This window comes from Malus domestica, chromosome 14, assembly GCF_042453785.1.
Source record: "Malus domestica chromosome 14, GDT2T_hap1".
Classification (NCBI taxonomy): domain Eukaryota; kingdom Viridiplantae; phylum Streptophyta; class Magnoliopsida; order Rosales; family Rosaceae; genus Malus; species Malus domestica.
This window is the reverse complement of record NC_091674.1, coordinates 20,716,927-20,744,688: the sequence shown is the minus strand read 5'-3', so window position 1 is coordinate 20,744,688 and position 27,762 is coordinate 20,716,927. Positions and strand designations below refer to the sequence as shown.

The 27,762-nt window shown below is 36.4% G+C and overlaps 1 long non-coding RNA gene, 1 other non-coding gene and 1 pseudogene across 2 annotated transcripts; 2 read left to right on the top strand and 1 right to left on the bottom strand.

Annotated features, from left to right (window-relative positions):
- Window positions 1–546: 546 nt before the first annotated feature.
- Window positions 547–23,089, bottom strand: LOC103452596 (probable trehalase; annotated as a pseudogene).
- On the top strand, window positions 5,810–7,150 carry LOC139191296 (uncharacterized). Its single transcript, XR_011575287.1, has 2 exons — window positions 5,810–5,982; window positions 6,930–7,150. It is a non-coding gene; the product is annotated as an uncharacterized lncRNA (long non-coding RNA).
- Window positions 23,090–26,686: 3,597 nt separating the features above from the next.
- Window positions 26,687–26,757, top strand: TRNAG-CCC (transfer RNA glycine (anticodon CCC)). Its single transcript has one exon. It is a non-coding gene; the product is annotated as a tRNA-Gly (tRNA).
- Window positions 26,758–27,762: the final 1,005 nt, after the last annotated feature.

Below are 27,762 nucleotides of genomic sequence, written 5' to 3'. Positions count from 1 at the left end.
CATGTATTAACTCTTGTCTTTTCTTGAAATGTTTAAAAAGTGTTGTCTGAATATAAAATGAAGTGTTAAAAGTATACTTTATGTGTAATTTTTCCAAAAAAAAAAAAATCATAAATAAATAAATAAATATTATGGCAATGAACAAAAATTTCACCGTATTTTTTCCGCAAAATTTGCCAAAAGATACGTGTACATGATATATAAGTGTAATAATATTACTAACTCTAGTTTTGAGAGAGTCCCATTATCATTTCTTTTTTTTAATACGTGATGTTGATATCAATACTCCGGTTACAAATCTTTGTAGATATCATGACATCATCTCATTGGATTGTCAAACAAGCCAATTAGTGATACAAGAAGATCTTCCCCACCTATTTTATACATTAATAACGTGATCAGTCATATGACAAAAGAGAGCCATATAATTATGTACGACAAGTAATATGGAACATTTTCTAGTGGAGCAAGCCATAAATCATTTCAATTTTCCACATCTCAAAACAGGTAAAAAAAATATCAAATCAAAATAATGAGTACTAGTGCTTAAGGGTCACAATCTACCTTTCTGTCTTATGGCCATCCAAACTCCTCCAAGAATGCCAATACAACTCAATTTGACCAACCAAATCCAGTCTGCATTGTAATATACAGAGACAGATTAAAACAAATCATATTAGTCTGATAGCACCTAAAGAAGATCTACACACAAATAAAAACAATCACCTTCTTAATTTCTAATACAATTTAAGTGATCAATTTCGAATCCCCTATCCCGAAAGATTAGGCTTGTTTAAGATAGAGTCTTGTTAGAAAGAAAAAAAGTGATTAAGTGCATACCTGGGGTATGTACTCACCACCACCACCAGTTGCTCCAGTCATTCTCACATCATATTTTTCATCCATTGTGGCTGTTTTCTGGAAGGCAACATAATTGGTTCTGATCCACCTCACAGCAGTGTCTTCTGCCATTGATTTTGCTTCTTCTAATCCAGAATTTAGCAGACCTTCAACTATCATGTGCTGAAGTGGAGCCCAACCATTTGGAAAGTCCCCGTTTTTACAAGTTCCCACAAAATAACTAAAAGATATCGAATTTAGTTTGGTTTCACTTACCATTGTTGTGTTGAGTTTGTGAGGGATGTTGCAATACCAGCAGCACAAATCGGTCCTGAGCTTTGAAGACTTTTTGTAACTTTCTCCACCACAGAAGCAGCTTCACTCACACAAAGTGTAAAGCCTTTTCTCAGTTTACAACGTACATGAAAAATAATAAAAATATCTATCTTCTTATATGTTTTTTGGTGCATGATATGAAAAATATGCAGCTAACGCAACATTTAGAATCACAATTTCTTTCAGTGACGGATAGTGGAATACTGTCATGTTTAAGGTTAAGAATTTCGGGTTCAGCATGATGCAATTTCGGAAGCACAAACCTGAGTAAAATGGCTCAAGCCACAAAGGAACGAAGTTTGAAGCATATACATTCTGATTCTGGTTACAACCTTCCCATCTTTGATATTCCTAAAAGGGAAATTTTATTCAGACCCATTTATCCTCTTTTTACACCCAGCTTATCTTTTTTTATCTTGAAATTCCAAAAGTACCCAACAATTCTTTTTTTACACCCATAATGAAAAAGAACAAAAAATAAAAAATAAAATTGCAACACTAAAAAATTCCGGTTACCCCATCTCTCCAATCCCCAACCACCTCCAATTTCTACCCGTCCCTAACCCACCACCCCCCCCCCCCCCCCCCAACAATGAAAACCCCAAAAATCTTCACCCATTTGGGGTATCTAAAGCTTGGCTGGGATTGAAGTTAATGGGATCGAAGTTGAGAGCTATGGTAAACGCCCAGAGATACCACCATCACCTAGAAAGAATACTTGTAGCTGCTGCATGCTTGAGCTGCATGCATGACACAGTTACGCACTTAATTCTTTGTCATTTAATATTGTTAGCTTTGCTAATGGATAAGGTTTTCTGTTTTCAAAGTAACTGCTTGATTGTTATTGGAAAAAAAAAATCAGTACATTAAACTTTGGATTTCAATATGGATGAGTATTTTGCTTGCCTTCATGTTCAATAGATTGAAGCCTACCCGAAAACAACAGATGTGCTTGTTCGTAACCATGGGATCTATGTCTGGGGAGACTCGTGGATCAATGCTAAGACTCAGGTGATGCTTATGATGCTAATGGTTTGGCAGTCAGAGTAATTGTCAAATCTTATGTTAACTGTTGATACAGATGGCTAACATATGGATCTGGAAGTATGGAGCCTTCAATCCTCTTTAGTGGACAGTAGGGAATGTGGCAGTGGGGGTTGGGGAAGGGTAGAAATTGAGAGTGGTTGGGATTTGGAGAGATAGGGTGGCCGGAGTTTCCTAGTGCTTGAATTTTATTTTTATTTTTTGTTCTTTTGATTTTGGGTGTAAAGAGAAAATTATTGGACACATTCAGAATTTTAAAATAAAAAATAACAAGTTGGGTGTAGAAAGAAGATAAATGGGTCTAAATAAAATTTCTCTCCCTAAAAGCTTATCAATAAGAAGAAATTAGGACAACCGCCATTATAACTGTCAGAAAATTAAAGAGTTCCACGACTATACACCACATTGCATGTGTTTCTGTTGAGCTAGTAATCTAGCCATTGTCCCTTCTTTGCATCCCAGAAAACAGCTTTTATGGCCTTATGCCTTGCTTTAGAAGCTTTCAGGAAGTGCTCGGAAATGTTGTAGTCTCCTGTGACTTTTGCATGGACAGAAATGTCATGTTCCACCTACATTAACAGATAAAATAGATATTTTATTGTTTTCAGAACATATAATTTACAGGGGCTTCTTTTGTTAAGAGTCGAGAGACATACCCTTGGTAAGAATGCATTCAGATCAACCAGTAAAATCCATGTGGTAGCCAACGTTGTAAAATCCGAATGGTTCCTGCAACAAGAAAACAAAATCCTCACAAGTTAAGGCATCCTAAATTTTAAAAGTTGACTCATTCCTAGAAGGATATGAATATACAAACTACATTACATCATTTATCTTGTACTGAAATCCCATCCAGTCTCGCAGTTGATGCCACTTCCAGGAAAAATTGCTATTTCTCAGTAGCGTTCGAGATATTGGAAGCCAATTCCTTGTCCTGATAGGCATAAGATGTTAAAATGGGATACTAGTTTCTTTTTCTAGCTCTTCTTTTTTCTTTTCTTTTCCCGCCACTGATATAAACAGCAAAAATGTTTTTCAAATAAAGCACGTAGCGAGGGCATACAATGGTTGAAGATTCAGGCCTCGGTGTGTTCCACATTGCATAGTATCGACTCAAAGTGTGATTCTGAGATTTAGAATCCTGAACAATTACCTTATGAATACCTACAGAACCAGAAAACCAAATTAAAACTATTTAAAACCAACTGCAGATACCTTTCATCGAAAAAGTTTCTCATGATACCTGAATTCCAAAACTCATGTTCTTTGTTGAGTGCAGGGAGAGCCTTCCGAACCAACTCCACATCGCCCGTCCGCTTGTATATTTCATGAACCATTGCACTCAGAAGTGGTGGTTGGCTGCAAATTTTTAACCCATGATCAATCTTGCGGATCAACATGATAAATGGGGAATGCTCAATTGATGCTAACTTGGAATGCTTCATTTTTTATATTTAGAATTTGGCATCTCAGATTAGGGAGGTGAAGTTTATGTATGTTCAGTGGAGTGGCAACCTCGCTGCCCATGCAGTGGCTTCCTATGCTACCTTGCGTGGTGGTTCATTCCTATGGGATGCTTATGGTCCTGAATTTCTTTTTAATATTCTTGTAGAAGATGTAAACGTTTCTATGAGAATTTAATAAAATCTATCATTTGACAAAAAATATATATATATATATTGCTGATCAATCTTGCTTGCAGCAGAAGTTATACGAAGTAAAAACAATAAAGTTAGAAAAAATAAGAAGTGAATGAAGCATTACCTTCTGTTAGTGTAATAGATCCTTGCACCATTAAGGACATATCCATATTCCTCTATCATGAAAAGGAGTCAAAATATTTTGGGAAAATTAGAATCCCTTACAGTTTTTTTATATCATTTAGATTAAACATCTATGCTTTTTTAAAATTTGATTAAAGTACTTTGATTAATATTCACCTTTACTTTTTAAAATTAAAATAATTTTTGAATTTATCATTTTATCTGCATGATACATTTTTCCTCATTTAGTGGAGATATTAGTAATTAAACTATATTTTCTCTTCTTCCAAATATGTTAGATCAAAGTTTTTTTTTTATTTGTTATGCAAACATTTAATATTATTTCTTTTTTTCATATGGTTTTTTCTTTTTCAAATAGTTGGCGATCAACATAAAAGCTCCGTGTAATTTTTTTTATTTTTTTTCAATTTTTTTGTGAAATTATATAAATATATATATATATATTGCTGTTTTTTTAAGTATAGTTGTTGACGAATTATTATTAGGTACAATACATTACGTATATATTATCTGCAGGTACGTTTGAATTTATAAAAATAATTAATTGGTACGTTTATTTGCAATTATGGTACTTTTGATTTTATACATATTGTTAATATTGGTACATTATTTTTATTTTGGTACGTTTTATTTTGTACACATTGTGTATTGATACGTTTATATTATTCTCAATCCTATTTTCTCTTAACGTACTAAAAGAAAAACTTATTTCGGTATGTTTGATTTTGGGGGATTTAAAAATATTTTAAACTATTTTGGAAAGAATATATCTTAAATCGTAGATAATTATTGCTAAATTGTAGCATTATTGTGAAAATAAATTGAATCTAACCAACTTTTTATTTTTTTTTACAATTATCTCTAATGGAAGAGAGTAATCAAAATGCTAGATTATAGGAAATTTGTTACAATATAATGTGCATATAGCACCAAAATTATGACAAAAATAAATTTAATCATATCATTAAAAGGCATGGATGTCACAACCCGTCCCGAAAATGTACATTATTTTGTTATCGTTGATGTGAAAATACTAAATGCCCTCGAGCGTTTGTGGCATCGTGGGACTAGGTGTGGTTGTGGTTGAGGACCAATGTATTAAGTCCCTACTAATTTGGACCCAATTGGAGGTAAGAAAATTTTTGGTTGTGATTGGTGTACACTTTGGAACCACACACTCACATCCATACCCTTTCCCTCTCCTCTCTCCCGTACTCTCTCGCAGACTCACTCTCTCTTTCTTCCCTCTCCTCCGTACAGACAAGGTCGAACCAAGCCAAATCATCACGGATTGAAGAAGAAATTGGTACCATTGTGTTCGTGAGGACCATACGAGTACAAAGGTACCAATTTCAAGTAAGAACTCGTTCGATTTCACGTTGAAAACTCAAGCTCCAAGTTAAGCACTATTCATGAACTTTCGAATGGTTGTATTTTAAGACAATCCAAGCTCATAGCGAGCTTAGTGAGGTCCCAACGAAGCTCGGAGTGCTTCATTTAAAGGTTTCGGACATTGGGATCATGAGGTTCAAAGGTGGCCGATTTTGGTGAGATTTTTCCAACGTGTTTTCGAAGGATTTGAGGCTCCAAAGAGGTATAACCTTCTTCCTCTTGAAATTTGTGACATTTGGGTGAAGATTTCGTAGAAAATGGTGCAAAAACGAGAGAGAAATAGGCAGTTGCAGGTCTGCCCAGAATCCGGCACCGGTGGCACTATTCCGGCATCTGGAGGTTGAAGGTGATACGCGTGAGCTATAGGAAAAAAATTTCTAAAAATATCACGATGTTCGTAAGGTTGTGTAGGTCACGTTGGTATATTCATATACCCGTTTTGAGCTATGTATGAAAAGTTATTAGCTAGTTTTGCTTATATGCTTTAAAATAACGTTTTTATAGTTAATTCGCATATAGGTGAGACTTATCCCGAGGACGAGCGTATCTACGGGCGACTCGGGGGTTACGACCCGTCGACATATCAGTGAGTGGGCTTTTGTTTTCAGTATATAATTATATGCTTGATATATTTCCCAGAAATGTGTTTTAAATGAAAGTATGCTTTGAAATAATATGCCAAATGCCTTTATATTCTGAATATGCATTTCATGGTTGCATATATATATAATTGTGGTGTTGTGGAGGCATATGTAAGTGCAGGTAAGTTATGTTTAGTCTTGGTGAACTACGAACGGCTTGATCCCTGTTTAGGGTACGTAGACAGTCTAACGAGAGGTTAGGTGCAGCCATTCAATAAATGAGATGAACATGTTGATTGTCTATATGAGATATGATTGAGAAATGATGAACTCATAAACCTGCACCCTAGATGATTGCGATTTAGCCAAAAAGAGTTGGCACATGCCTGTATATTATGTCACCTACCGCACCATATGCTTACATTTGATCCAATTTAGGTGCACAGTCTTGTCGTACAGACCACTATAGGTGGTTCCATTTCGTAGATGACTAACTATTTATCGCACAGCTAGCATGAGGGCGTAGCATTGAGCATAACTATATCACACCCAACCTTGTCGTACAGACCATTTCAGTGGTTCCGACTTATATGCAGTGTATTGCCGTATAGGTCATAGAAGTGACTCCGGCTAGATTGAGTTTGAGCTATAAATTTAGCCATACATACCACCTCAGGGGTTCCGGCTATCATATCATATTCCTATGAATCTATTCTTACCTAAATTGTAACTCTGTTATATCTTGGCATGGTTTATATACATGTGAAGATGATTACGTAAAGCATGATTTGAATTGATATATGTTCATATTCGTTTATGTATATATTTGTATCTTGATTCTGGGAAAATTATACATGTTTTACAACGAGGGGCTAGATATGTTGATAAATGAAATGATTTTGTAAAACATTTGTTTTTGCCCACTCACGTTTTCTGTTTTGCGCCCCTCCAGGTTCTAAGTAAGATTGTTGTTGGTGGCTCGGGATCTTCGGTAGTTCTGACCTATTTGAATAATAGTAGGACATTTCTGGTACTGTGTAACTAGTACTTGTCATACTGGACTACACCTAAACTTTATGCTCTGATTAGGAGTGTTTACTGTGTAACTCCTATCACTTTTTGTTTAGTAGTGCACACTAGTAATCTGGTTTTTAATTATTCGTATAATTGTTATCTTTACCGCTTCCGCACTGTGCACATGGCTACGTCACTCTCACGTGACGGCCAACATGCCTTGACCTCGGTCGGGGTGTGTCAGTTTGGTATCAGAGCTTAGGTTTAGCAGTCATATATAATTCTTGAATGTTCTAATCTTTGTGATGACTTATGTCAGAACTATGCCGCCTCGTAGAGAGCCCCGTCAACCAGCTGAATCTAGTTTCCTTGATATTGCTCAATTAGGGGAAGCTATAGTTTCTGCCATTCAGACAACATTCTGTACTCCCCAGAGGACACCTCTTGAGACAGTCCATAATCTAAAGTTGACTCACTTCATGGGTAATGAAAGTCATGAGGGGGCTGAAAAATGGTTGAATCATGTGGAGAAGACCTTTCAGGTGATGCAGAGTCAGGGGAATCTTCCTCCTGATAGGTGGGTCGATATGACTACCTGGTTTTTGGGATAACAGCCTGCATTCTGGTGGAGATAGGAGTCTTACGAGATGACCCCAAATGAGATTGTGGACTAGGGAGTGTTTAAGGAACGGTTTCGGAAAAGGTTCATTCCTCTTACGTATATTGATCTTAAAAAACAATAGTTTACTCATCTAAGGCAAAGGAAGATGTCTGCTAATGAGTATTACAGGATGTTTACTGATCTGTCGAGATATGATCCGGAGGTTGCTGCTAATTCGGTAGAAATGCTTCGCAATTTCAGTTTGGGTACTAAGAAGAAATGGCGTTCCATAGCGACATCAACTCATTGTGCCTCTTACTAGGAGTTTTATGAGATTCTACTGAGGATTGAGGCCTCAGAGAACATGCCTAGTGAAAGTGAGGATGAGGAAGGAAATAATGGGGGCCAGAGACAAAATGACAAAGGGAAAGGGCAAGCATTTCAGGGACCCGGCAAGACTCAGAACTTTAAGATGAGTGGTGGCAATTCCAGCTCTTCTAGCGGGGGATTGAGTACTAATATGCAAAAGAGAGGTGGTAGGTTCACTAGAGGTCCGAGGTTCCAGAGACAGAGAGATCTTGGTGGTTCAGGTGGATCTGGTGCTCCCTTATACCGCAGGTGTAATAATCGACATTTTGGGGAATGTAGGAGAGGCAGCAACAGATGTTTTACTTGTAGACAGATGGGTCATAGGGCTGCTCAATGCCCTCAGAGTCAGCAGAGACCCCAGCAGCCTTCATTCCCACCACCTGCACCTACCCAGTACGCTTCAGGATATGGTGGTTATGCTCATACGGGACGAGGAGGTGCCTACCACTACCAGGGTGACGCCGCTCCCTACACCTCAGGACGGAAGCAGTATTCTCAAGATTCTCAGTATCAGAGTGGGTACCCTCAGTACCAAGGAAGATCTATGTCTTATCAGCCTCATTCAGTCGGAGGATCTTAATGGTATCAAGGGGGACAGCCCCAGCAGCGAGAGATTGTTGCTAGTAGTGCAGGATCTTCGAGGCAGTTGGGTCAGCAGAGGCAGGGACATGGTATTCATGCCAACAGAGGTCGCAGTGGACGACAGCAGAGTCAGGGGCGTATCCACAACATGTCACTGCAAAATGCCCAGAATAATCCAAATTTAATCATGGGTACGTTAAATATTCTTGGTCATTTTGCTAGAGTGTTGATTGATCGTGGTGCTACGCATTCTGTTATTTCTCATACATTTGCTCAAGTGACACAACCTCATCCTACACCTCTAGGATATAATTTAGAATTTTCTATGCCTAGAGGGGATAGCTGTTTTGTGGATCGGGTATATCCAGGATGTCTAGTGATAGTATAGGGTATTATTATGCCGGCTAATCTTATGCCGTTGGATATTATGGATTTTGATGTGATTTTGGGCACTGATTGGTTACACTATAATCGTGCCAAGATAGATTGTTATGGGAAGACAGTCACATTTCATTGTCCTGGATTACCTGAAGTTACATTTGTAGGAGAGCCTAGTGGGGTGAGGCATGGTATTATTTCAGCCATGAAAGCAAAGAGATTGTTGTTGAAAGGTTGTCAGGGATATTTGGCTCATGTAGTGTTGAATGATGATGTTCTTAATAGTTTGGAGGATGTTCATGTGGTCAGATATTTTATGGATGTATTCCCTGAGGATTTGCCTGGATTACCGCCAGATAGAGAGATGGAGTTTGATATTGATCTGCTTCCAGGTACGAATCATATATCCTTGACTCCTTACAAAATGGCTCATGCTGAATAAAGTGCAGTTGCAAGAGTTAGTGGATAAAGGTTTTATTCAGCCTAGTACTTTACCTTGGGGAGCTCCAGTTTTATTTGTGAGGAAGAAAGATTGGACTTTGAGACTGTGAATCGATTACAGGCAATTGAATAGGGTAACCATTAAAAACCGTTATCCTTTGCCTCATATAGGTGAATTATTTAATCAACTCCGAGGTGCTTGCTTATTTTCTAAGATTGACTTGAGGTTGGGATACCAGCTGAAGATTAAAAATGAAGATGTCCCTAAAACCGCATTCAGGACTCGATATGGTCATTATGAGTTTCTTGTGATGTCATTCGAGTTAACTAACGCACCTGCAGCTTTTATGGATTTGATGAATCGAGTATTCCAGTCATATTTGGACAGGTTTGTTATTGTCTTCATTGACGATATCCTGGTATACTCTAAGTCTAAGGTTGAGCATGCTAGACATCTGAAGTTAGTGTTGAGCAGTTTAAGTGAACACCAACTATATGCTAAGTTTAGCAAATGTGAATTTTGGTTGAATCAAGTGGCATTCTTAGGACATGTCGTTTCTGCTCAAGGCATTCAAGTGGATTCTCAGAAAGTGGCAGCTGTGGAGAATTGGGAGCAACCTCGAACCGTCACCGAGGTACTGAGTTTTCTTGGCATAGCAGGCTATTGTAGATGGTTCGTTAAGGATTTTTCAGTGATTACCTTGCCACTGACGAGGTTGACTCGAAATGATGTTAAGTTTGAGTGGGATAGTAAATGTGAGCAAAGTTTCCAGCAACTGAAGTATTATCTCACCCATGCACCTGTTCTAGCACTTCCAGATGATAGTGGTAATTATGAGGTTTATAGTGATGTTTCTCTGAATGGTTTGGGTTGTGTATTGATGCACCATGGTAGGGTAATTGCTTATGCTTCGAGACAGCTGAAACCTCATGAGAAGAATTACCCTACGCATGATTTAGAGTTAGCAGCTATCATATTTGCCTTGAAGATTTGGAGACATTATCTTTATGGTGAGAAATATAAGATCTTCACAGATCATAAAAGCCTTCAGTATCTATTTACTCATAAAGATCTTAATCTTCGTTAGCGGAGATGGATTGAGTTACTTAGTGACTATGATTGCACGATTGAGTACCATCCTAGTTGTGTAAATGCAGTGGCTGATGCACTTAGCAGGAAGACTCCAGCCAGACTTAATGTCATCTATGATTGTCATGTTCCTCTTTTAACAAATTTGAGGTCCACTGGAGTGGAGCTAAGAGTGGAAGATCGATGAGAAGCCTTGGTTGCTAATTTCCAGGTTAGGCCAGTTTTAATTGATCGTGTGCTTGAGGCTCAAATGATTGATGAGGAGACCCAGGAAATAATTCAAGCAAGGAATCAAGGTAAAAAGAAAGATTTTGAGATTCGAGGAACTGATGGCATGATATGCAGGAAAGCAGAATGTATGTGCCGAATAATGCAGAATTAAAGAAAGAAATTTTGGATGAAGCACATATTTCGGCATATGCGATGCATCCAGGAGGCACTAAGATGTATCATACCATTAGACCATTTTACTATTGGCCAGGTATGAAAAGAGAAATTGCCGAATATGTGAGTAGGTATGCCATTTGCCTACAGGTTAAAGCTAAAAGAAAGAAACGGTTTGGGTTGATGTAGCCACTTCCCATTCCGCGGTGGAAATGGGAAAATATTACTATGGATTTTATAGACAAGCTTCCTCGCACACAGAATGGTTATGACGGCATTTGGGTAGTAGTTGATCGGCTTACGAAGTCAGCACATTTTATTCCAGTGAGGGAGAAGTATTCGTTAAGCCGATTAGCTAAGTTATTTATTACACAGATTGTGAAGTACCATGGTGTGCCAATTAATATTATCTCGGATCGGGATCCCAGATTTACTTCCAAGTTTTGGATAGCATTCCAGGAAGCTCTTGGCACGAAATTACTTTATAGTATGGCATATCATCCTCAAACAGATGGACAATCTGAGAGGACCATTCAGACATTAGAGGATATGTTGAGATCTTTAGTGCTGCAGTTTGGAGATAGTTGGCATGATTGTTTGGATCTAATAGAGTTCGCCTACAACAACAGCTATCATTCGAGCATTGGTATGGCATCATTTGAGGCACTTTATGGGAAATCTTATCGTACACCTCTATGTTGGTCAGAGGTTGGCGAAAGAGTTTTAGTAGGCCCTGAGATTGTGGATGTGACTACTTAAAATGTTTAGGTAATTAAGTCTTACCTGAAAGCGGCCCAAGATCGACAAAAGAGCTTAACAGACAAGCATGTCACTGATCGGAAGTATGATGTAGGTGATTGGGTATTTCTGAAGCTATCACCCTGGAAAGGTGTTGTATGATTTGGAAAGAAAGGAAAGTTGAGTCCTAGGTACATTGGACCATATATGATCACCGAGTGAGTCGGTGAGGTTGCTTACAGGCTTGAGTTGCCTCCAGAGTTATCCAAGGTGCACGATGTATTTCATGTTTCGATGCTTCGACATTATGTTTCAGATCCTTCACATGTGATTCCTCCTCAACCTTTGGAAATTAATCCGGATTTGACTTATGATGAGGAACTAGTGACTCTATTGGATTGGAAGGATAAATAACTGAGAAACAAGACAGTTCGTATGGTTAAAGTGTTATGGAGAAATCATTTAGTGGAAGAAGCTATTTGGGAGACAGATGAGCAAATGAGAGAGATGTATCCACACTTGTTTTATGATTATTAGTGGATGTATTAGTTGTATGTAATTTCGAGGACGAAATTTTATAAGTTGGGGAGATTGTCACAACCTGTCCCGGAAATGTACATTATTTTGTTATCGTTGATGTGAAAATACTAAAATGCCCTCGAGCGTTTGTGGCATCGTGGGACTAGGTGTGGTTATGGTTAAGGACCAATGTATTAAGTCCCTACTAATTTGGACCCAATTGGAGGTAAGAAAACTTTTGGTTGTGATTGGTGTACACTTTGGAACCACACACTCACATCCATACTTTTTCTCTCTCCTCTCTCCCGTACTCTCTCTCAGACTCACTCTCTCTCTCTCTCTCTTCCCTCTCCTCTGTACAGACAAGGTTGAACCAAGCCAAATCATCACGAATTGAAGAAGAAATTGGTACCATTATGTTCGTGAGGATCATACGAGTACAAAGGTACCCATTTCAGGTAAGAACTCGTTTGATTTCACGTTGAAAACTCAAGCTTTAAGTTGAGCACTATTCATGAACTTTCGAATGGTTGTATTTTAGGACAATCCAAGCTCATAGCGAGCTTAGTGAGGTCCCAAGGAAGCTCGGAGTGCTTCGTTTGAAGGTTTTGGACGTCGAGATCACGAGGAGGTGGTTGGTTTTGGTGAGATTTTTCCGGCATGTTTTCAAAGGATTTGAGGCTCCAAAGAGGTATAACCTTCTTCCTCTTGAAATTTGTGACATTGGGGTGAAGATTTCGTAGAAAATGGTGCAAAAACGAGAGAGAAATGGGCAGTTACAGGTCTGCCCAGAATCCGGCGCCGGTGGCACTATTCCGGCATCTGGAGGTTGAAGGTAGGCCTGGCAATTCCTGACACGACCTGATAACCCGACACGACACGAAATTAACAGGTGTTCGGGTCGACACGATAACGAAATGGGTCGTTATCGGGTAACCCGATAAGCACCTGTTAAGATAACGGGTTGGTTCGGGTATACACGTGGGTAACACGATACACGATAAGCAGAATATTAATTTAATAATTTTATAACCCTAAAAAAATACTATAATGATTATATATATTAATTTAACAATTTTATACCCCTAAAAACTATAATAATTATATATATATATATATATTAAATTAACTATAATAATTATTATATATACATATATATATTAAATTTTATACCCCTAAAAACTATAATAATTATACATACAAAATAAATAGATTTAAATCTACTTAATAAATATATATATATATATATATATATATATACACACACACCATTGAAATTCATGGGATACGAATTATACGAAACTAATTTCAACGATCCAACCGTCAAACTTGTTTGTATATGCTTCGAGATCGCATCAGCAAAAAATTACAAAAAAAAAACATTCACAGATCAAGTAACGAGACAAAACTTTCCGACAATTATAAACGAAAAATCACGATTTAACGGTTATTTTAACTCCGATTTTGATGATTTTTTACAGCTACACTCCTTGACCCTATATGAATACAATGAATGAATTCGATCTTCAATTTAAAATATTTACATTAGTGGATACCACAAAATCTTACGTTATACTTAATGAAAATATAAATAAACTCTTAAGTGTTAGTGAATCTATTGTTTTGATGAGATATGCATTTTGTGAAACTAGTTTCAACGATCCAACCGTCAAACTTGTTTGTATATGCTTTGAGATTGCATACGCCAAAAATTGCAAAAAAAAAAATTCAGAGATCAAGTAACGGGACAAAACTTTTCGACGGTTATAAACGAAAAATCACGATTTAACGGTTATTTTAACTCCGATTTTTATGATTTTATACAGCTACACTCCTTGACCCTATATGAATACAATGAATGAATTCGATCTTCAATTTAAAATATTTACACTAGTGGATACCACAAAATCTTTATGTTATATTTGATGAAAGTATGAATAAACTCTTAATTGTTAGTGAATCTATTGTTTTGATGGGATACGCATTCTACAAAACTAGTTTCAACGATCCAACCGACAAACATGTTTGTATATACTTTGAGATCGCATACACCAAAAATTACAAAAAAACAAACATTCAGAGATCAAGTAACAGGACAAAACTTTTTTATGGTTATAAACGAAAAATCACGATTTAACGGTTATTTTAACTCCAATTTTGAAACTTTTTTACAGCTACACTCCTTGACCCTATATGAATACAATGAATGAATTCGATCTTCAATTTAAAATATTTACACTAGTGGATACCACAAAATCTTATGTTATACTTAGCGAAAATATGAATAAACTCTTAAGTGTTAGTGAATCTATTGTTTTGATGAGATACGCATTTTGCGAAACTAGTTTCAACGATCCAACCGTCAAACTTGTTTGTATATGCTTCGAGATTGCATATGCCAAAAATTGCAAAAAACAAACATTCAGAGATCAAGTAACGGGACAAAACTTTTTGACGGTTATAAACGAAAAATCACAATTTAACGGTTATTTTAACTCCGATTTTGATGATTTTTTACAGCTACACTCCTTGACCCTATATAAATACAATGAATGAATTCGATCTTTAATTTAAAATATTTACACTAGTGGATACCACAAAATCTTATGTTATACTTGATGAAAGTATGAATAAACTCTTAAGTGTTAGTGAATCTATTGTTTTGATGGGATACGCATTCTACGAAACTAATTTCAACGATCCAACTGTCAAACATGTTTGTATATACTTCGAGATTGCATATGCCAAAAATTGCAAAAAACAAACATTCAGAGATCAAGGAACGAGACAAAAGTTTTAGATGGTTATAAACGAAAAATCACGATTTAACGGTTATTTTAACTCCGATTTTGATGATTTTTTACAACTACACTCCTTGACCCTATATGAATACAATGAATGAATTCGATCTTCAATTTAAAATATTTACACTAGTGGAGACCACAAAATCTTATGTTATACTTAATTAAAGTAAGAATAAACTTTTAAGTGTTAGTGAATCTATTGTTTTGATGGGATACGCATTCTACGAAACTAGTTTCAACGATCTAACCGTCATACTTGTTTGTATATGCTTCGAGATCGCATACGCAAAAAATTGAAAAAAACAAACATTTAAAGATTAAGTAACGGGACAAAACTTTTCGACGGTTATAAACGAAAAATCACAATTTAACTGTTATTTTAACTCCGATTTTGATGATTTTTTACAACTACACTCCTTGACCCTATATGAATACAATGACTGAATTCGATCTTCAATTTAAAATATTTACACTAGTGAATACCTCAAAATCTTATGTTATACTTAATGAAAGTATGAATAAACACACTAGTGGGTCACTTTCATTAAGCTTTGAGTTCTATTGGCAAGTTTTAAACTTTTGAGAAAGGCTTCACAACCTTGAAAACTAAAACACTTTCATTTTGCATATCCTTGCACATTTAATATTTGTAATAGATTAGTAGTGTATGGATGTATTTTTTATGAGGCTCTTATTTTCGAGTGTAGATGTAGTACTTAAGCGACAAATGTGTTTTAATGTTTTGAAGTAATATTTATGTGACAATGTGTGGTATGTGTAAATTTAAGAAAAAAAAATATTTTTCTTAACGGGTCATAATGGGTTATAACGGGTCGGGTCACTTTACCCGTTGGGTAAAGTGACCCGACCTGTTAAGGACCCGTTAAGATAACAGGTGTGACACGACACGACCCTTTAAGATAACAGGTGTTACACGAAAACGACACGAACACGACTGACACGACCCGTTTGCCAGGCCTAGTTGAAGGTGATGCACGTGAGGGTGCGTGACGCCGTGCCCTCCCCGACGCGTGAGCTATAGGAAATTTTTTCTAAAAATATCACGATGTTCATGAGGTTGTGTAAGTCACGTTGGTATATTCATATACCCGTTTTGAGTTATGTATGATAAGTTTTTAGGTAGTTTTGCCTATATGCTTTAAAATAACATTTTTATAGTTAATTCGCATATAGGTGAGACTTATCCCTAGGACGAGCGTATCCACGGGCGACTCGGGGGTTACGACCCATCGACATATCAGTGAGTGGGCTTTTGTTTTCAGTATATAATTATATGCTTGATATATTTCCCAGAAATGTGTTTTAAATGAAAGTATGCTTTGAAATAATATGCCAAATGCCTTTATATTCTGAATATGCATTTCATGGTTGCATATATATATATATATATATATATATATATAATTGTGGTGCTGTGGAGGCACAGGTAAGTGCAGGTAAGTTATGTTTGGTCTAGGTGAACTACGAACGACTTGATCCCTGTTTAGGGTACGTAGGCAGTCTAACGAGAGGTTAGGTGCAGCCATTCAATAAATAAGATGAACATGTTGATTGTCTATATGAGATATGATTGAGAAATGATGAACTCATAAACCTGCACCCTGGGTGATTGCGATTTAGCCAGAAAGAGTTGGCACAGGCCTGTATATTATGTCACCTCCCGCACCATATGCTCACATTTGATCCAATTTAGGTGCACAGTCTTGTCGTACAGACCACTATAGGTGGTTCCGACTCGTAGGTGACTAACTATTTATCGCACAGCTAGCATGAGGGCGTAGCATTGAACATAACTATATCACACCCAACCTTGTCGTACAGACCATTTCAGTGGTTCCGACTTATGTGCAGTATATTGCCGTATAGGTCATAGAAGTGACTCCGGCTAGATTGAGTTTTAGCTATGAATTCAGTCGTACATACTACGTCAGAGGTTCCGGCTATCATATCATATTCCTATGAATCTATTCTTACCTAAATTGCTTACTCTGTTATATCTTGGCATGGTTTATATACATGTGAATATGATTACGTAAAGCATGATTTGAATTGATATATGTTCATATTCGTTTATGTATATATTTGTATCTTGATTATGGGAAAATTATACATGTTTTACAGCGAGGGGCTAGATATGTTGATAAATGAAATGATTTTGTAAAACATTTGTTTTTGCCCACTCATGTTTTCTGTTTTGCGCCCCTCCAGGTTCTAAGTAAAATTGCTGTTGGTGGCTTGGGATTTTCGGCAGTTCTGACTTGTTTGAATAATAGTAGGACATTCCTGGTACTGTATAACTAGTACTTGTCCTACTGGACTAGACCTAAACTTTATGCTCTAATTAGGAGTGTTTACTGTGTAACTCCTATCACTTTCTGTTTAGTAGTGCACACTAGTAATCTAGTTTTTAATTATTCGTATAATTGCTATTTTTACCGCTTCTGCACTATGCACATAGCTACATCACTCTCACGTGACGGTCAACATGCCTTGACCTTGGTCGGGGTGTGTCAATGGATGTTTAACATAGAAAATTCAAAACTGAGGCGTCTATATCAAAAGATCCCAAGTATTTTTCGATGTATCATACATTTTACTTGCTAGCAAGCCCCTGCACAACAAGTATACAATTATCCCAGCCCCATCAAACAATTCTCCATCCAGTATTTGCAAAAAAGAAATAGATACTCCATCCATGATGGCACTAAGTAATCTACATGCATTGAAGAATTCGTCTTTGAAATATACTCGGAGTTGCACTTTCGCCCCTAATTCCTATCATCATTAATGTTCCTCAAATCTAGGTACTTTTCGTCAATTCTCTCAACAACTGTTATTGTAATTGCAATACAGCTTATCCCAGTAAAAGACCCAAACCTACCATGCAGACAAGGCTTCATTCATTAAGGGCCAGTTTGGGATTGTTGTGTTTTTTTTTTTTTTTTTTTTTTTTTTTTTTTTTTTTAATTGCTTATGTTGTACTTTAAGAATAATCAACTATAAAATAAAGATGATGAACATTTGGCTAATTGAATTTTAAAAGTGCTGTGAATATAAAAAAACAACGTAAAAGTGTTTGGTAAAATTTAATGTAAAAGTAATATAATTGTATACAATAACAAATGGACATAATAGTAGGAGTGGGGTGGTTGTAGTGGAGGTGTGGTGGTGATGCTAATAATGGGATGTGTTGGTTGGGGTGGAGAGGTAACAATGGTGGTAGGGCAGTGATAGCACCAGTAGTGGCGGTTGTGGTTGCGGTGGTAGTGGTGGTGATAACGACAATGATGGTCGTAGTGGTAGTGGCGGTAATGATGGTCGTAGTGGCAGTTGTGGTTCTGGTGGCAGTCATGATGGTAGTGGTAATGATGGATGGTGGTGGCGGCAGCGATGGCGATGGTGGTAACAATGGTGGCAGTGGTGGTAGTGGTGGTGGCAGTAATGGTGGCAGTTGAGGTAATGATGGTGGTGACAATAGTAGCGCTTAATTTTTTTTCTCTAAAGTATAAAATGTGTGTGGAAAGCTAAATAATGTCACTTAAAAAAAATTAATGAAGGTATACAACAATTGAAAATATTTAGGATGAACTGCCAATTTAGTCTCTGAATTATCACATCAGTGAAAATTAGATCCCTAAACTATTTTTTCAGAAAAATCGATCCTTGAATTATAAAAATTTGCCTATTATATTCGAAGCTACTATATTCAATTTTCCATTAATTTAATCACGTTATTTGCATGTGATACACATTGAAGTGTAGATTGGTAGTTTTTTCATAAAGAATAGTGTATGGAGTTAACTTTGGAGAATAAATTATTAGTTTTTCATAAAATAAAAAAATAGTGTAAGTTAACATTTGAGGTAAATTATACGTTAAATTTGCAACCTATATGAAATGTTAAGGGTTTGTAGACAAAAAAATGATGGTATTACACTTTAAAGTGTGTCAAGTGACTTAAGTTGATAAAAAAATTGAATAAAATAGCTTTGAATATAATAGTAGGGATGAAAATAGCAATTTTTAATGAATTTAGAGACTTATTTTACCGAAAAAATTATTCAATTACCTAATTTTCACTGAGGTGATAATTCAAGGACTAAATTGGCATTTCATCCAAATATTTATTAAATACCCAAATCTGCTTTTTATTAATGCAGCTTTTAAAAGCAACCTACATGTTGCTTTTGAAAGTTGTTGTCTGGAGCCCGTTGCTTTTAAAATAAGTAGGATATTTTACTTTTACCAAACACTTTTTTACTGCTTAACTTTAAAGTGAAGCAGTTTTAGTCGAAAAAAAGAGAGGGAGTTTTAACGAAAAGCTCGTAGTACTGTTCATTTTAACGAAAAATCACATTTTTACACTAAAAAGTCAATCATGGTACTATTCACTTTACCCTTTATTTTATCCTTATCGTTAAAACTCAAAGTTTTCAAATCATTTTCATTAATTTTTCTATTAAAAAAAAAAAAAGCAATACCAAACAGAGGCTAAATCAAGTGATGATTTTAAAGCTAATTATATATACAACTATATGAGATTTAGGGTCATTTTCAAGAGGGCATCAAATCCTTGATTGTAAACAGTTGAAGCCACTTTAGCTCAAACTGCATGGTTTTTGTCAATTGCCTATGTGGTTGGGAGAAAAAAAATTAGTCCGATCAAGTTTTAAAAGTCAGGCCTTGCACTTCAGAGTGAGAGATTTTTTAATGTGTACGGAACACGGAATGAAACATCATATATCATATACAATTAGAAGAACACTTAAAAAAATAAATAAATAAAATTTCCTTCAATTATATAATAATATGTGGTGTTACACCCCCTATTTCAGATACACTGAAATATCTCTCTTAGACAGTTAACAAAATACCTAAATAGTTTGAGCTAGTGTGACTTAAATTGTTTACGATCTAAATTTTAATACCTTAAGGTAGTAATTCCAAACTTCAAATGTGTCTTCCGTAATTAGCTCTTGATTTCATTCTAACAAGGAGTCTTACACAAGAAAATCGATTGCATTTTTGGCTCAAATACTAAATAGGATGAAGATTAAAGCCACCTTCGAAAATCTGGAACTAGGATGAAGATTTTCAAATAGCAGTAATAATGCAACACATGGAAAGCCATGTGACATGCACTGTCAACCAAGTATATTAATTAGTAACGCCCTTTTTAGGTTGCGTATAAAAGTGCTTTTGATCATAAGTACATTGGTCAAAAGTGTTTTTACTTGAAAATGTCTATAAAACGTACTTTTCAAAAAAGTGTTTCTACGACTCATAAATGGTTTTAAGATTTTTCTTGCCAAACATTTGTCAAAAACGTTTTTAATTGATATAAGCGCTTTTAGCTATGCGTGCCGTAAATAGTATATGTCTAAGCTAGAATAAAAAAAAAAAGAACTTTAACGAAAAGCATCCGGTACTATTCACTTTAATAAAAAACCACATTTTTACACTAAAAAGTCAATCATGGTACTATTCACTTTACCCTTTATTTTGTCATTATCATTAAAACTCAAAGTTTTCTAGCCATTTTCATTAATTTTCCTTAAAAAAAATGCTAGAGGGATTAAATTTTGTAAATTAAATGATATGAGAGTTGATAAGTGGATTATGAGTAATGCTAATGAGATCAATTTTTTTAGGCTTATTATATTAACACCCTACAAATTGTTGAATAAACCCCACATACTTAATACATCCCACATTTGCTTTTTCACTTAAAAATTACCTTAATGCACCCCATATACTTCTTCATAATACCCTCACACCCTACATTCTCAATATACATCTTATATTTTCTACATACACCCCACATTTCTCAAATCTTATAACACTCATTTTTAATTTTCATGGACTGAATCTAAACATTTGAACGTTTTGTTTGCCGAATGATTTCAAATCATCTGAGAGCCATTGATATTTAAGACTATATGAACAGATGCAACTCAATTTCATGCGTGTGGCTGTCTAACATTCAATTGAAATAGATTCCTATAGTTGCTGCACCTTTTCTCAAGGGTGGCCGCATAAAATGTTGCCTTTCTTAATCGCTAAATTTTTCTCTTGGGGATGATAAGGTGGGTTTTCCCAGACATATGTTGTCATTCATATATTGAAGAACTAGGTCTCCATCTTTTCTTTTCTTTTTTTGTCGAAAAGAACTAGGTCTCTATCTTTCTAATACAAATAACATAAAAGAACCAACAAATTTGATGGGGATTGGCACCAAATGATTCCATTAGACCTTCAAAATTATCTTCTCTCAATACATGTGGAAGGTATATCGATTTCGTGTTCCATTAATCAAAAATAATTTTTCTCAATTAACATGTCTGTAGTTTCATTGGTTAGGGTTTCGTTCAACAATGGAGGGTGAGAGGGGTTTTGATAGTTGAAGAAGAGAAATAATACGCTCAAGGTGATTTAGGGTGTATTTAGAATTTTTTTTAAACCTAATAAGGTCAAAATTGTCATAACATAGTGGAGTAAATAAGTTATTTAATATTAAATTTTAATGTGGGCTGCATTCAACAGTTTGTGGGGTGCTAATATAAAAAACCTTTTTTAAAACTAAATTTGCAAACTCAATAATGTGGTTGTAGATGATTGGATTATTAATTAAGTGTCAATTAACGTGTTTGTTTCTTATTGGCAATACGTCATTCAGTTTGTAATTTTGTTTGAAAATGTTAGTCTTCCAAGCATTACTCATGAATTATTACTTAATTGTTGATAAACGTGCTAATTTCTTATTAATGACACCTAATTTATTTTATAAATTTAATCTCGTTAATATTACTAATGATTGCTCCTATCTGAGCCTTATCATGATCCGTGCACAATGATTCAGACAACATGATCAATCCAACTTTGCTTCCTCAAAAGTTGAAAAAAGAAGACGTAGCACTGTGTTATCAGTGTTTTTGGCCACAACTGTTAAGTTTTAAGTTTTCAATCTAAAAAAAAAGAAAGAGAGATTAACACTAATGACTTGCCTAATCACCCAGTAAGAATCCCAGTAATAAACCTCCCTAAACCTTGAACCAGGAATCACAAACTGCTCAGGCAGAGGAAGCACAGAGTGTGCAACTCAGGCTTCTTGTGGACCCCACCAGAGACCTTCCTGCTCAAGTTCTTCCAAAGGGAATGAACCTCCTGAGCCCAAACCCTCACTTCCGGGTGCTTCACCATCGGCAGGAACCCCTCCGGCTCCGGGACGAAATCCTCCGGCTCTGCAACCACCACATCCTCCCCTGCACCCTCGTAGTATTCATCCACATACTCCTTCAAATCTTTGGCAGACACGGACCCACCTGCTGACCGTGGCAGCCGATCAAAAACCTTCTGAGTCGCCGGCAATTCGAGCTTCAGCGACAAATCGACGTAGTTTTTCGGATCGAAATTTTTTTTTCCGAAATTGTGAGAATAAAAATTAAAATGAATTGTGTGAATAACATCTGCATCAAGCAACTTTTTAATATTCATTACAAGATGATTTTTACAAAAGAAAAAATCATTCAAATCAGATCGTTTATGTATATAAAACAAATCAATTGTACATGTACCAACTAATATACGTATGATTTGATACATTTGAATGATAAGACCATCGTCAATTTAAATATTTTTCTTACCCATTAAAAAAAGATGAGATTTGATATATTTGAATGATAAAGACCATCCTCAATTTAAATATTTTTCTTACCCAATAAAGATACGTTGATTGCAAAAGATGAGATTTGATGTCCTTTGAAATAGCGTAGGCTGACCACCGACCATCGGGATTAGGGCAATCATGTGAAACCACCACCAATCCGCCCTTTTACATTGATTTATCTCTTCTTCTTTTTATTATTTATTTTTCTTTATTTTGGCATTTTTATCGACTGATAAGAATAGCGAGCAAGATGCAACCTCCAAAGAACCCCAAAAGAGAGAGACATTGTTTTCTTTTGAGTTTTTGACTCATGAAATCCTTTTAGAAAGGCACCCAATCAATTTTTCTTACATACGACATGTCGTCCAATTTTCATTGCCAATTCATTTAGAAAGGGAATAATAAAAGCGAGAATTAAATTATTACTAGCTTATGTAAGGTTAAACTCACTATCATTCTTTCAGTGTAGATTATATATTTGTTAAAAAACGAGAAAAATAAAAAAAGAGAAGAAAAAAAAGAGAAAATTTAGGGGAAAGAAAAAGACAAAGGGAAAGGGTGTGTGGGTGGCTACTGGTTAAGCACCTCCCTCAGATGTCCCTTCGAAATTGACCATGAGCCTATTTCCGGAGTTCTCAACCGGTTCAGGACCGGTTTGGTTGGTTTTTAACTTTAAAACATTAAAACCGAAAACCGACCAAACCGGGTTTGGTTTGGAAGGTTTCCTTGGAACTTTAACCCAATCCAATGGTTTATAGAATGAATTTCAAACTCGATCTGATTATGGTTGTGAACAATATCAATCAATCCATACCCTCCTTCACAAGACCACTAAATCATCCCGGAAAAATAATTTTTCAATCGCATAAAAAAGAGGACCCACGTGTAATAGATTCACCACGACGATGCATTCCCGTCCATGGAAGACCACTAATACTAGTTGGTTCTCTAGGCCTCACTATAACCGCAGTGCATTAACTCAAAGATTCGTAACGCTGAGTCATGACACACAATCTAACCCCCCACCCTGATCGAAAAAGTGGTTTCAACTTTGAAAGGATCTATGGTTGGTCAAACGGACGTACAATCTTCACTTATGAGACTGAAAGATGTCATAAGGACACCTCACCAATCCAATTATCTAGCAGTCCCAAAAATAATTAACCTCACGAACAAAACCCCCCTTCAAAAAAATTTCCAAAAAAGGGGTGGTCCATGGTCCTTTTTTTTTGCAAGCAATAAATCCTGGAAGCAAAGAGGGCAGTAAAAATAATGGAAGGTTTAGCAGACAACCAACCTGGAAATCTGGATTTTGGACCAGGCGGCAGCAGAAGACCAGGCTTCCGGAGCAGAAAAGCAGCACCTCCCTAGGTTGACTGGAGGACCGAAACTGAAACGTCAGCCAATAGTAACTCACACAAGAGAAAAGATTCCTCTCCTTTTTTCCCCCTTCCTTATAACCTGAGTGCACACGGCACAAAGGTGTTATACAGAATTGTGAGGAAATCCAGGAGGAGTGAGAGGAGTAGGGTTCATGGAGAAGTCTGCTTCTTCCCCGGAAAAGCAAACCAAAGCTCAGGCGCCCAAGAGAACGTTGAAGGAGAAGAGAGCAAGGTTGTACATTATCAAAAGGTGTGTGTTGATGCTAGTATGTTGGAAGGAACATGCAGACTAAACGTTTCACCATCCATTTTTTACTTGGTATTTTTGTTCTAGCGTTTGCACTAGTTGATTAGAAATGTTTGTTTTGTGTGTGTGTGTGTGTGTGTGTGTGTGTGTGTGTGTGTGAGAGAGAGAGAGAGAGAGAGAGATGTGAAGATGAAACATCAAATTGTAAAGATAAAGTTGTAATGCTTGTACTATTGATTATTTCAAGTGACGATTAACTAGTTTCTTCAAATTTTGAGACAGCAGTATCTTTGTAGAGGAACATTGAGGCTACAACATGCACCATCCTGCACATTCAAGACACAGACATGAAAACATATAGAAACAGTATACGTCAACATCGCAGATAAAAGTTCCCGAGAAGTTTCATTACAAGGTGTGATAGAGGAGTGATAGATGAAATTTGAAGCTAGTTATGGAAACACACTCCCAAAGACAACTAGAAGCAATCAATTCTCAAGCATTTCAAAGTTACTTCTACCATCTAAGTTATCTAACATTACCCCAATAGGAACTTAAAGGGTTGAGATCAGAAAGGCAACATAAAATCCAGCGTCTTAAGCTCCAATTTCTATATAAATATGTGGAAAATCTTTCACTCGTACAGCTCCGGTTACCAGCACAATAAATGACAAATAAGAACACGTCGGTGTTCAAAACGAGCAAGTGATCAACCTCTGAACGAAACCAACAGTATGATATATTCTCCATGCTACCCTGAATGTATAGTTTATTAAGCATACCTTCCTTAATGTGTAATATACTGAGGATGCAACCCTAAATACTGAACATACACTTCCCTGAATGCATAACTTATCAAGCACATTCTGAAAAATTTGTATCCAACAAGGAGATAATCAAAGCAATAAAACCATAATTGTAAATCAACTTGATTAAAACGTCGAATCCGAACAATTGACGATTAGGGTCAGACATAAATCCCTAATTTGCTACCTAATGCCAGAGATTCAATCTTTCAGTTCCTACAACTTCATGCATGATTCAACCAACGGAATTACAATGCCAATAAAACAAAGCACCAGTTAATCATCTCAAGATACTGAATTAAAGAAAAACAAATTTATTAATCAACTATATGTTCGGCTGCAATCCGCATTATATATAGCTCATACATTCCCCATTCACATTCATTACACATTGAGACGCCCGCATAAAATTCAGAACCACAAGCTGTTTTCGATAAACCCTAATTACAATACAAACGAAGATCTAGTGGGAGAATACGGCCGATAGAAAGATAGAGGGAGAGAGGGAGAGATCAGACGGGGAGATTAGCGACGTCGTTTGAAGGTTCGTTGTTGTTGTAATTGGTGAGGGTGAGAGGGCGGTCCTTGGCCTCGTCCTCGTCCTCGTCCTCGTCATCGAGGTCGGTAGTCGAGAGGTTGACGCAAGAGAAGCGCTCGAGGGAGGAGAAGAAGGCGGTGCACACGGTGGCGCTGAGCCAGCTCGCCACCTGGTCAAGCTTCTCCCGGGATATGATACTGCTCTCGTTTTCCATTGCTTTTTTTCACAAAAATTGGAAAGTTGGGATGACAGGTTTGACTTTATATATGGTTGGGACGCGGTTTAATTTGAAATGGGCTATAAAGAGTGTAAGGCCCAATATATTCTGAAATTTAATTGTTCCCATATCCTGATAAAACACATAATTAAATTGGGTTTCTAGAAACAGTCGTTCACACGCGAGTGAGTAATTTTTAATTGTCGTAATGCAATAATGACATGTTTACAAATCGAAAACGACCAAGCAAGGAGCATGGGTTGTGGATGTTGCCGAAGTCGAAGGTCTCCAGGTGGAAATTGGTTGGATTGAGGAAGAGAAAGAGATAGGGTTGTAGCCTGGATGAGTGTGTCCGTTTGGGTTGGGGAGGTGAAGTTGTAAACGTTATTTTAGAATGAGAAGAAAATGAGGGTGGTTTTGGCACAAAATTTCTTTAACAATAGTTTAAGTGAGTGTAATACTTATATATACGAATAAGGCCGCTTGAGTTTGATGCTAATAACACTAATGCTACACTAGGGCGAGTTCAATAATTGTCAGTCATACTTTAGAATCTACTAGTTTATAAGTATCACGCTCATAAGAGCCATCTAGAATCAGAAATCATACTCCTAAAATTTTAGAGTAAAATTTTTAAGGAATGTGGTATTAGGCCTTTCACAATAGGGCGAAAAAGTGAATGTGATATGAATATATTAAGCTCATATAAAAATTACTCTCCTGTAGTGGCTTGAAAAATTTAAGTATAATATCAATATATTGAACTCATGAGATTAATATATTAAACTCACGCAGTGGCTGGAAAAATTTTACAATCCATTATCGGTTAATAAACACGCCCAAGGGAGGCATTTGTTTTCTCTCTCCATATGACTTTGGTTAATCATGGAAATTTTACCAAATTGTCAACATGCGCATCTGGTGTAGTGGTATCATAGTACCCTCCCACGGTACTGACCAGGGTTCGATTCCCTGGATGCGCATTTATTTTTGTTTATTTTATAAACAACCAACTTTTTAATAGCTAAGGCCTCGTTTGATACACCGTATTAGATTCCGGATAGGATTAATAGTGCGAGACAGATGTTTGGTGCAGTTTTGAATTAATTAGCCGGCCGATTATATATCCCGGTCCCACTTTTTAGTCCGACTCACACCTGCTAAATAATACACTCCAAAAGCTAAGGATAATTTAGCAGGTTCAAAACTCAAAAGCCCAGGAAAATTTAATCGCGTTGTCTCTTCACTCTCAAATAAATTTGTGCCTTCTCCGTTCTCTCCTCTATCCAGAACGAACTCCATATGCTGTTCTTTGTTCTTCTTCCTCCTCTCGAATTCATCTGCTATCCTTCATTCTTCTTCGTCCTTTTTTCCGCTCCCTTTATCTGTTTGCTCTCTATTCCATCTCTTATGAAATTGGTTGATTTGTCTATTTCTTACAAATTGATTTTGGTGCGGAGAATCCATATGGGTTTTGGGAGATTAAGAAATAAGGAAATGGGTTCGGCAGAGAGAGTGAGATTTGATGCGCGGGGATGATGATGAAGAAAGGATAACACAACTGTGAGAGAAGCCTGGGTTTCTTTCCTTCTTTTTTTATGTTTTGTTTTTTAATTTTGTCGGTGCAATGAGGATTAATTCTTTTTTTTCTTTGGTTTTCTTCCTTTTTTCCATTTTAAAATCAGTTATTCGGTGAATTTTTTTTTAGAAATTTATTGTAATCCGATATATTATCCGATGTACAGATTTATCCGGGAAAGCACCAAACGCCCGACTAATTAGTCAGTACTATCCGATAACTATTTATCCTATCCGACTGAAATAGTCAGTACAGTCCGAGTTGCCAAACGAGGCCTAAGTGTTTTACTTTATGAAGTTACACTTTTGTTTTGCCACTTAGAAATACAATTTATTGGTATTTCTCTTCAATTGTAAGTGAGCTGTCTTAAGTTAGTTCTTGCTAAAGGCGAATTCGAACTACATTATTG